This window comes from Ranitomeya imitator, chromosome 5 (genome assembly GCF_032444005.1).
Source record: "Ranitomeya imitator isolate aRanImi1 chromosome 5, aRanImi1.pri, whole genome shotgun sequence".
NCBI lineage: Eukaryota > Metazoa > Chordata > Amphibia > Anura > Dendrobatidae > Ranitomeya > Ranitomeya imitator.
In genome coordinates, this window is record NC_091286.1 from 12,383,621 (window position 1) to 12,390,826 (window position 7,206).

A 7,206-nucleotide genomic window follows, 5' to 3' on the forward strand; every position below is an offset into this window, starting at 1 on the left:
ATCCAAAGTCACGGGTTGATGTTACATAACGCCTGCGCCCAGCGTCACGTGGTGCCGCAGTGATGTTATGGACGGCCGGTTATTAGCGGCACGTTCTCTACTATGCAGCCGCGCTCCACAGAGAACCGAACAGAGGCAGAAGGCTGCAGCAGTCAGCGGGGTCTGCCTGGAGAACCGGCGATGGTGGGGTCTCTGACCTCAGATCTAACGTCTGACCGGAGAACCGGCGATGGTGGGGTCTCTGACCTCCCCCGATCTAATGTCTGACCAGAGAACCGGCGATGGTGGGGTCTCTGACCTCAGATCTAATGTCTGACCAGAGAACCGGCGATGGTGGGGTCTCTGACCTCAGATCTAATGTCTGACCAGAGAACCGGTGATGGTGGGGTCTCTGACCTCCCCCGATCTAACGTCTGACCAGAGAACCGGCGATGGTGGGGTCTCTGACCTCCCCCGATCTAATGTCTGACCAGAGGACCGGTGATGGTGGGGTCTCTGACCTCCCCCGATCTAATGTCTGACCAGAGCTCTGGCGATGGTGGGGTCTCTGACCTCCCCCGATCTAATGTCTGACCAGAGAACCGGTGATGGTGGGGTCTCTGACCTCCCCCGATCTAACGTCTGACCAGAGAACCGGCGATGGTGGGGTCTCTGACCTCCCCCGATCTAATGTCTGACCAGAGGACCGGTGATGGTGGGGTCTCTGACCTCCCCCGATCTAATGTCTGACCAGAGCTCTGGCGATGGTGGGGTCTCTGACCTCCCCCCGATCTAACGTCTACCCAGAGAACCGGCGATGGTGGGGTCTCTGACCTCCTCAGATCTAACGTCTGACCAGAGAACCGGCGATGGTGGAGTCTCTGACCTCCCCCGATCTAATGTCTGACCAGAGAACCGGTGATGGTGGGGTCTCTGACCTCCCCCGATCTAACGTCTGACCAGAGAACCGGTGATGGTGGGGTCTCTGACCTCCCCCGATCTAACGTCTGACCAGAGAACCGGTGATGGTGGGGTCTCTGACCTCCCCCGATCTAACGTCTGACCAGAGAACCGGCGATGGTGGGGTCACTGACCTCCTCAGATCTAACGTCTGACCAGAGGACCGGTGATGGTGGGGTCTCTGACCTCCTCAGATCTAACGTCTGACCAGAGAACCGGCGATGGTGGAGTCTCTGACCTCCCCCGATCTAACGTCTGACCAGAGAACCGGCGATGGTGGGGTCTCTGACCTCCCCCGATCTAACGTCTGACCAGAGCTCTGGCGATGGTGGGGTCTCTGACCTCCCCCCGATCTAACGTCTACCCAGAGAACCGGCGATGGTGGGGTCACTGACCTCAGATCTAACGTCTGACCAGAGAACCGGCGATGGTGGGGTCTCTGACCTCCCCCCGATCTAACGTCTGACCAGAGAACCGGCGATGGTGGGGTCTCTGACCTCCTCAGATCTAACGTCTGACCGGAGAACCGGCGATGGTGGGGTCTCTGACCTCCCCCCGATCTAACGTCTGACCAGAGAACCGGCGATGGTGGGGTCTCTGACCTCCTCAGATCTAACGTCTGACCGGAGAATCGGCGATGGTGGGGTCTCTGACCTCCCCCGATCTAACCTCTACCCAGAGAATCGGCGATGGGGTCTCTGACCTCCTCAGATCTAACGTCTGACCAGAGAACCAGCGATGGTGGGGTCACTGACCTCCCCCGATCTAACGTCTGACCAGAGCTCTGGCGATGGTGGGGTCTCTGACCTCCCCCCGATCTAACGTCTGACCAGAGAACCGGCGATGGTGGGGTCTCTGACCTCAGATCTAATGTCTGACCAGAGAACCGGCGATGGTGGGGTCTCTGACCTCCCCCCGATCTAACGTCTGACCAGAGAACCGGCGATGGTGGGGTCTCTGACCTCAGATCTAATGTCTGACCAGAGAACCGGTGATGGTGGGGTCTCTGACCTCAGATCTAACGTCTGACCAGAGAACCGGTGATGGTGGGGTCTCTGACCTCCCCCGATCTAATGTCTGACCAGAGAACCGGCGATGGTGGGGTCTCTGACCTCCCCCCGATCTAACGTCTGACCAAAGAACCGGCGATGGTGGGGTCTCTTGCCTCCCATGATCTAATGTCTGACCAGAGCTCTGGCGATGGTGGGGTCTCTGACCTCCTCAGATCTAACGTCTGACCAGAGAACCGGTGATGGTGGGGTCTCTGACCTCCTCAGATCTAACGTCTGACCAGAGAATCGGTGATGGTGGGGTCTCTGACCTCCCCCGATCTAACGTCTGACCAGAGAACCGGCGATGGTGGGGTCTCTGACCTCCTCAGATCTAACGTCTGACCAGAGAACCGGTGATGGTGGGGTCTCTGACCTCCTCAGATCTAACGTCTGACCAGAGAACCGGTGATGGTGGGGTCTCTGACCTCCTCAGATCTAACGTCTGACCAGAGAACCGACGATGGTGGGGTCTCTGACCTCCTCAGATCTAACGTCTGACCAGAGAACCGACGATGGTGGAGTCTCTGACCTCCCCCCGATCTAATGTCTGACCAGAGAATCGGTGATGGTGGGGTCTCTGACCTCAGATCTAACGTCTGACCGGAGAACCGGTGATGGTGGGGTCTCTGACCTCCTCAGATCTAACGTCTGACCAGAGAACCGGCGATGGTGGGGTCTCTGACCTCCTCAGATCTAACGTCTGACCAGAGAACCGGTGATGGTGGGGTCTCTGACCTCCTCAGATCTAACGTCTGACCAGAGAACCGGTGATGGTGGGGTCTCTGACCTCCTCAGATCTAACGTCTGACCAGAGAACCGACGATGGTGGAGTCTCTGACCTCCCCCCGATCTAATGTCTGACCAGAGAATCGGTGATGGTGGGGTCTCTGACCTCAGATCTAACGTCTGACCAGAGAACCGGCGATGGTGGGGTCTCTGACCTCCCCCCGATCTAATGTTTACCCAGAGGACCGGCGATGGTGGGGTCTCTGACCTCCCCCCGATCAAATGTCTGAGCAGAGAACCGGCGATGGTGGGGTCTCTCACCTCAGATCTAACGTCTGACCAGAAAATCAGCGATGGTGGGGGTCTCTGACCTCCCCGGATCTAACGTCTGATCAGAGAACCGGCGATGGTGGGGTCTCTGACCTCCCCCCGATCAAATGTCTGACCAGAGAACCGGCGATGGTGGGGTCTCTGACCTCCTCAGATCTAACGTCTGACCAGAGAACCGGCGATGGTGGGGTCTCTGACCTCCCCCGATCTAACGTCTGACCAGAGAACCGACGATGGTGGAGTCTCTGACCTCCCCCCCGATCTAACGTCTACCCAGAGGACCGGTGATGGTGGGGTCTCTGACCTCCTCAGATCTAACGTCTGACCAGAGAACCGGCGATGGTGGGGTCTCTGACCTCCCCCCTATCTAATGTTTACCCAGAGGACCGGCGATGGTGGGGTCTCTGACCTCCTCAGATCTAACGTCTGACCAGAGAACCGGCAATGGTGGCGTCTCTGACCTCCTCAGATCTAACGTCTGACCAGAGAACCGGCGATGGTGGGGTCTCTGACCTCCTCAGATCTAACGTCTGACCAGAGGACCGGCGATGGTGGGGTCTCTGACCTCCCCCGATCTAACGTCTGACCAGAGGACCGGCGATGGTGGGGTCTCTGACCTCAGATCTAACGTCTGACCAGAGGACCGGCGATGGTGGGGTCACTGACCTCCCCCGATCTAACGTCTACCCAGAGGACCGGCGATGGTGGGGTCTCTGACCTCCCCCGATCTAACGTCTACCCAGAGGACCGGCGATGGTGGAGTCTCTGACCTCCCCCGATCTAATGTCTGACCAGAGAACCGGCGATGGTGGGGTCTCTTGCCTCCCATGATCTAATGTCTACCCAGAGCTCTGGCGATGGTGGGGTCTCTGACCTCCTCAGATCTAACGTCTGACCAGAGAACCGACGATGGTGGAGTCTCTGACCTCCCCCCGATCTAATGTCTGACCAGAGAACCGGCGATGGTGGGGTCTCTGACCTCAGATCTAACGTCTGACCGGAGAACCGGCGATGGTGGGGTCTCTGACCTCCCCGAATCTAACGTCTGATCAGAGAACCGGCGATGGTGGGGTCTCTGACCTCCCCCCGATCAAATGTCTGAGCAGAGAACCGGCGATGGTGGGGTCTCTCACCTCAGATCTAACGTCTGACCAGAAAATCAGCGATGGTGGGGTCTCTGACCTCCCCGGATCTAACGTCTGATCAGAGAACCGGCGATGGTGGGGTCTCTGACCTCCCCCCGATCAAATGTCTGACCAGAGAACCGGCGATGGTGGGGTCTCTGACCTCCTCAGATCTAACGTCTGACCAGAGAACCGGCGATGGTGGGGTCTCTGACCTCCTCAGATCTAACGTCTGACCAGAGAACCGGCGATGGTGGGGTCTCTGACCTCCTCAGATCTAATGTCTGACCAGAGAACCGGCGATTGTGGGGTCTCTAACCTCCTCAGATCTAATGTATGACCAGAAAATCGGTGATGGTGGGTCTCTGACCTCCTCAGATCTAACGTCTGACCAGAGAACCAGCGATGGTGGGGTCTCTGACCTCCTCAGATCTAACGTCTGACCAGAGAACCGGCGATGGTGGGGTCTCTGACCTCCCCAGATCTAACGTCTGACCAGAGAACCGGTGATGGTGGGGTCTCTGACCTCCTCAGATCTAACGTCTGACCAGAGAACCGGTGATGGTGGGGGTCTCTGACCTCCCCCCGATCTAATATCTACCCAGAGAACCGGCGATGGTGGGGTCTCTGACCTCCTCAGATCTAACGTCTGACCGGAGAAGCGGGGATGGTGGGGTCTCTGACCTCCTCAGATCTAACGTCTGACCAGAGAACTGGCGATGGTGGGGTCTCTGACCTCCCCTGGATCTAATGTCTACCCAGAGAATCGGTGATGGTGGGTCTCTGACCTCCTCAGATCTAACGTCTGACCAGAGAATCGGTGATGGTGCGGTCTCTGACCTCCCCCCGATCTAACGTCTGATCAGAGAACCGGCGATGGTGGGGTCTCTGACCTCCTCAGATCTAACGTCTGACCAGAGAACCGGCGATGGTGGGGTCTCTGACCTCCCTGGATCTAATGTCTACCCAGAGAACCGGCGATGGTGGGATCTCTGACCTCCCCGGATCTAATGTCTGACCAGAGAACCAGCAATGGTGGGGTCTCTGACTTCCCATGATCTAATGTCTACCCAGAGCTCCGGCGATGGTGGGGTCTCTGACCTCCCCCGGATCTAGTGTCTACCTGGAGAACCTGCAATGGTGGGGTCTCTGACCTCCTCAGATCTAATGTCTGACCAGAGAACCGGCGATGGTGGGGTCTCTGACCTCCTCAGATCTAACGTCTGACCAGAGAACCGGCGATGGTGGGGTCTCTGACCTCCCTGGATCTAATGTCTACCCAGAGAACCGGCGATGGTGGGATCTCTGACCTCCCCGGATCTAATGTCTGACCAGAGAACCAGCGATGGTGGGGTCTCTGACCTCCCATGATCTAATGTCTACCCAGAGCTCCGGCGATGGTGGGGTCTCTGACCTCCCCCGGATCTAGTGTCTACCTGGAGAACCTGCAATGGTGGGGTCTCTGACCTCCTCAGATCTAATGTCTGCCCAGAGAACCGGCGATGGTGGGGTCTCTGACCTCCTCAGATCTAATGTCTGACCAGAGAACCGGCGATGGTGGGGTCTCTGACCTCCTCAGATCTAACGTCTGACCAGAGAACCGGTGATGGTGCGGTCTCTGACCTCCTCAGATCTAACGTCTGACCAGAGAACCGGCGATGGTGGGGTCTCTGACCTCCACCCGATCTAATGTCTGACCAGAGAACCGGCGATAGTGGGGTCTCTGACCTCCCCCCGATCTAATGTCTGACCAGAGAACCAGGGATGGTGGGGTCTCTGACCTCCCCCCGATCTAATGTCTGACCGGAGAACCAGGGATGGTGCACTCTCTGACCTCCCCCCAATCTAATGTCTGACTGGGGATGGTGGGGTCTCTGACCTCCCCTCGATCTAACGTCTGACCAGAGAACCGGCGATGGTGGGGTCTCTGACCTCCTCAGATCTAACGTCTGACCAGAGAATCGGTGATGGTGGGGTCTCTGACCTCCCCCGATCTAACGTCTGACCAGAGCTCTGGCGATGGTGGGGTCTCTGACCTCCCCCCGATCTAACGTCTGACCAGAGAACCGGCGATGGTGGGGTCTCTGACCTCCTCAGATCTAACGTCTGACCGGAGAACCGGCGATGGTGGGGTCTCTGACCTCAGATCTAATGTCTGACCAGAGAACCGGCGATGGTGGGGTCTCTGACCTCCCCCCGATCTAACGTCTACCCAGAGAACCGGCGATGGTGGGGTCTCTGACCTCAGATCTAATGTCTGACCAGAGAACCGGTGATGGTGGGGTCTCTGACCTCCTCAGATCTAACGTCTGACCAGAGAACCGGTGATGGTGGGGTCTCTGACCTCCCCCGATCTAATGTCTGACCAGAGAACCGGCGATGGTGGGGTCTCTGACCTCCCCCCGATCTAATGTCTACCCAGAGAACTGGCGATGGTGGGGTCTCTGACCTCCTCAGATCTAACGTCTGACCGGAGAAGCGGGGATGGTGGGGTCTCTGACCTCCCTGGATCTAATGTCTACCCAGAGAACCGGCGATGGTGGGATCTCTGACCTCCCCGGATCTAATGTCTGACCAGAGAACCAGCGATGGTGGGGTCTCTGACCTCCCATGATCTAATGTCTACCCAGAGCTCCGGCGATGGTGGGGTCTCTGACCTCCCCCGGATCTAGTGTCTAACTGGAGAACCTGCAATGGTGGGGTCTCTGACCTCCTCAGATCTAATGTCTGACCAGAGAACCGGCGATGGTGGGGTCTCTGACCTCCTCAGATCTAACGTCTGACCAGAGAACCGGCGATGGTGGGGTCTCTGACCTCCCTGGATCTAATGTCTACCCAGAGAACCGGCGATGGTGGGATCTCTGACCTCCCCGGATCTAATGTCTGACCAGAGAACCAGCGATGGTGGGGTCTCTGACCTCCCATGATCTAATGTCTACCCAGAGCTCCGGCGATGGTGGGGTCTCTGACCTCCCCCGGATCTAGTGTCTACCTGGAGAACCTGCAATGGTGGGGTCTCTGACCTCCTCAGATCT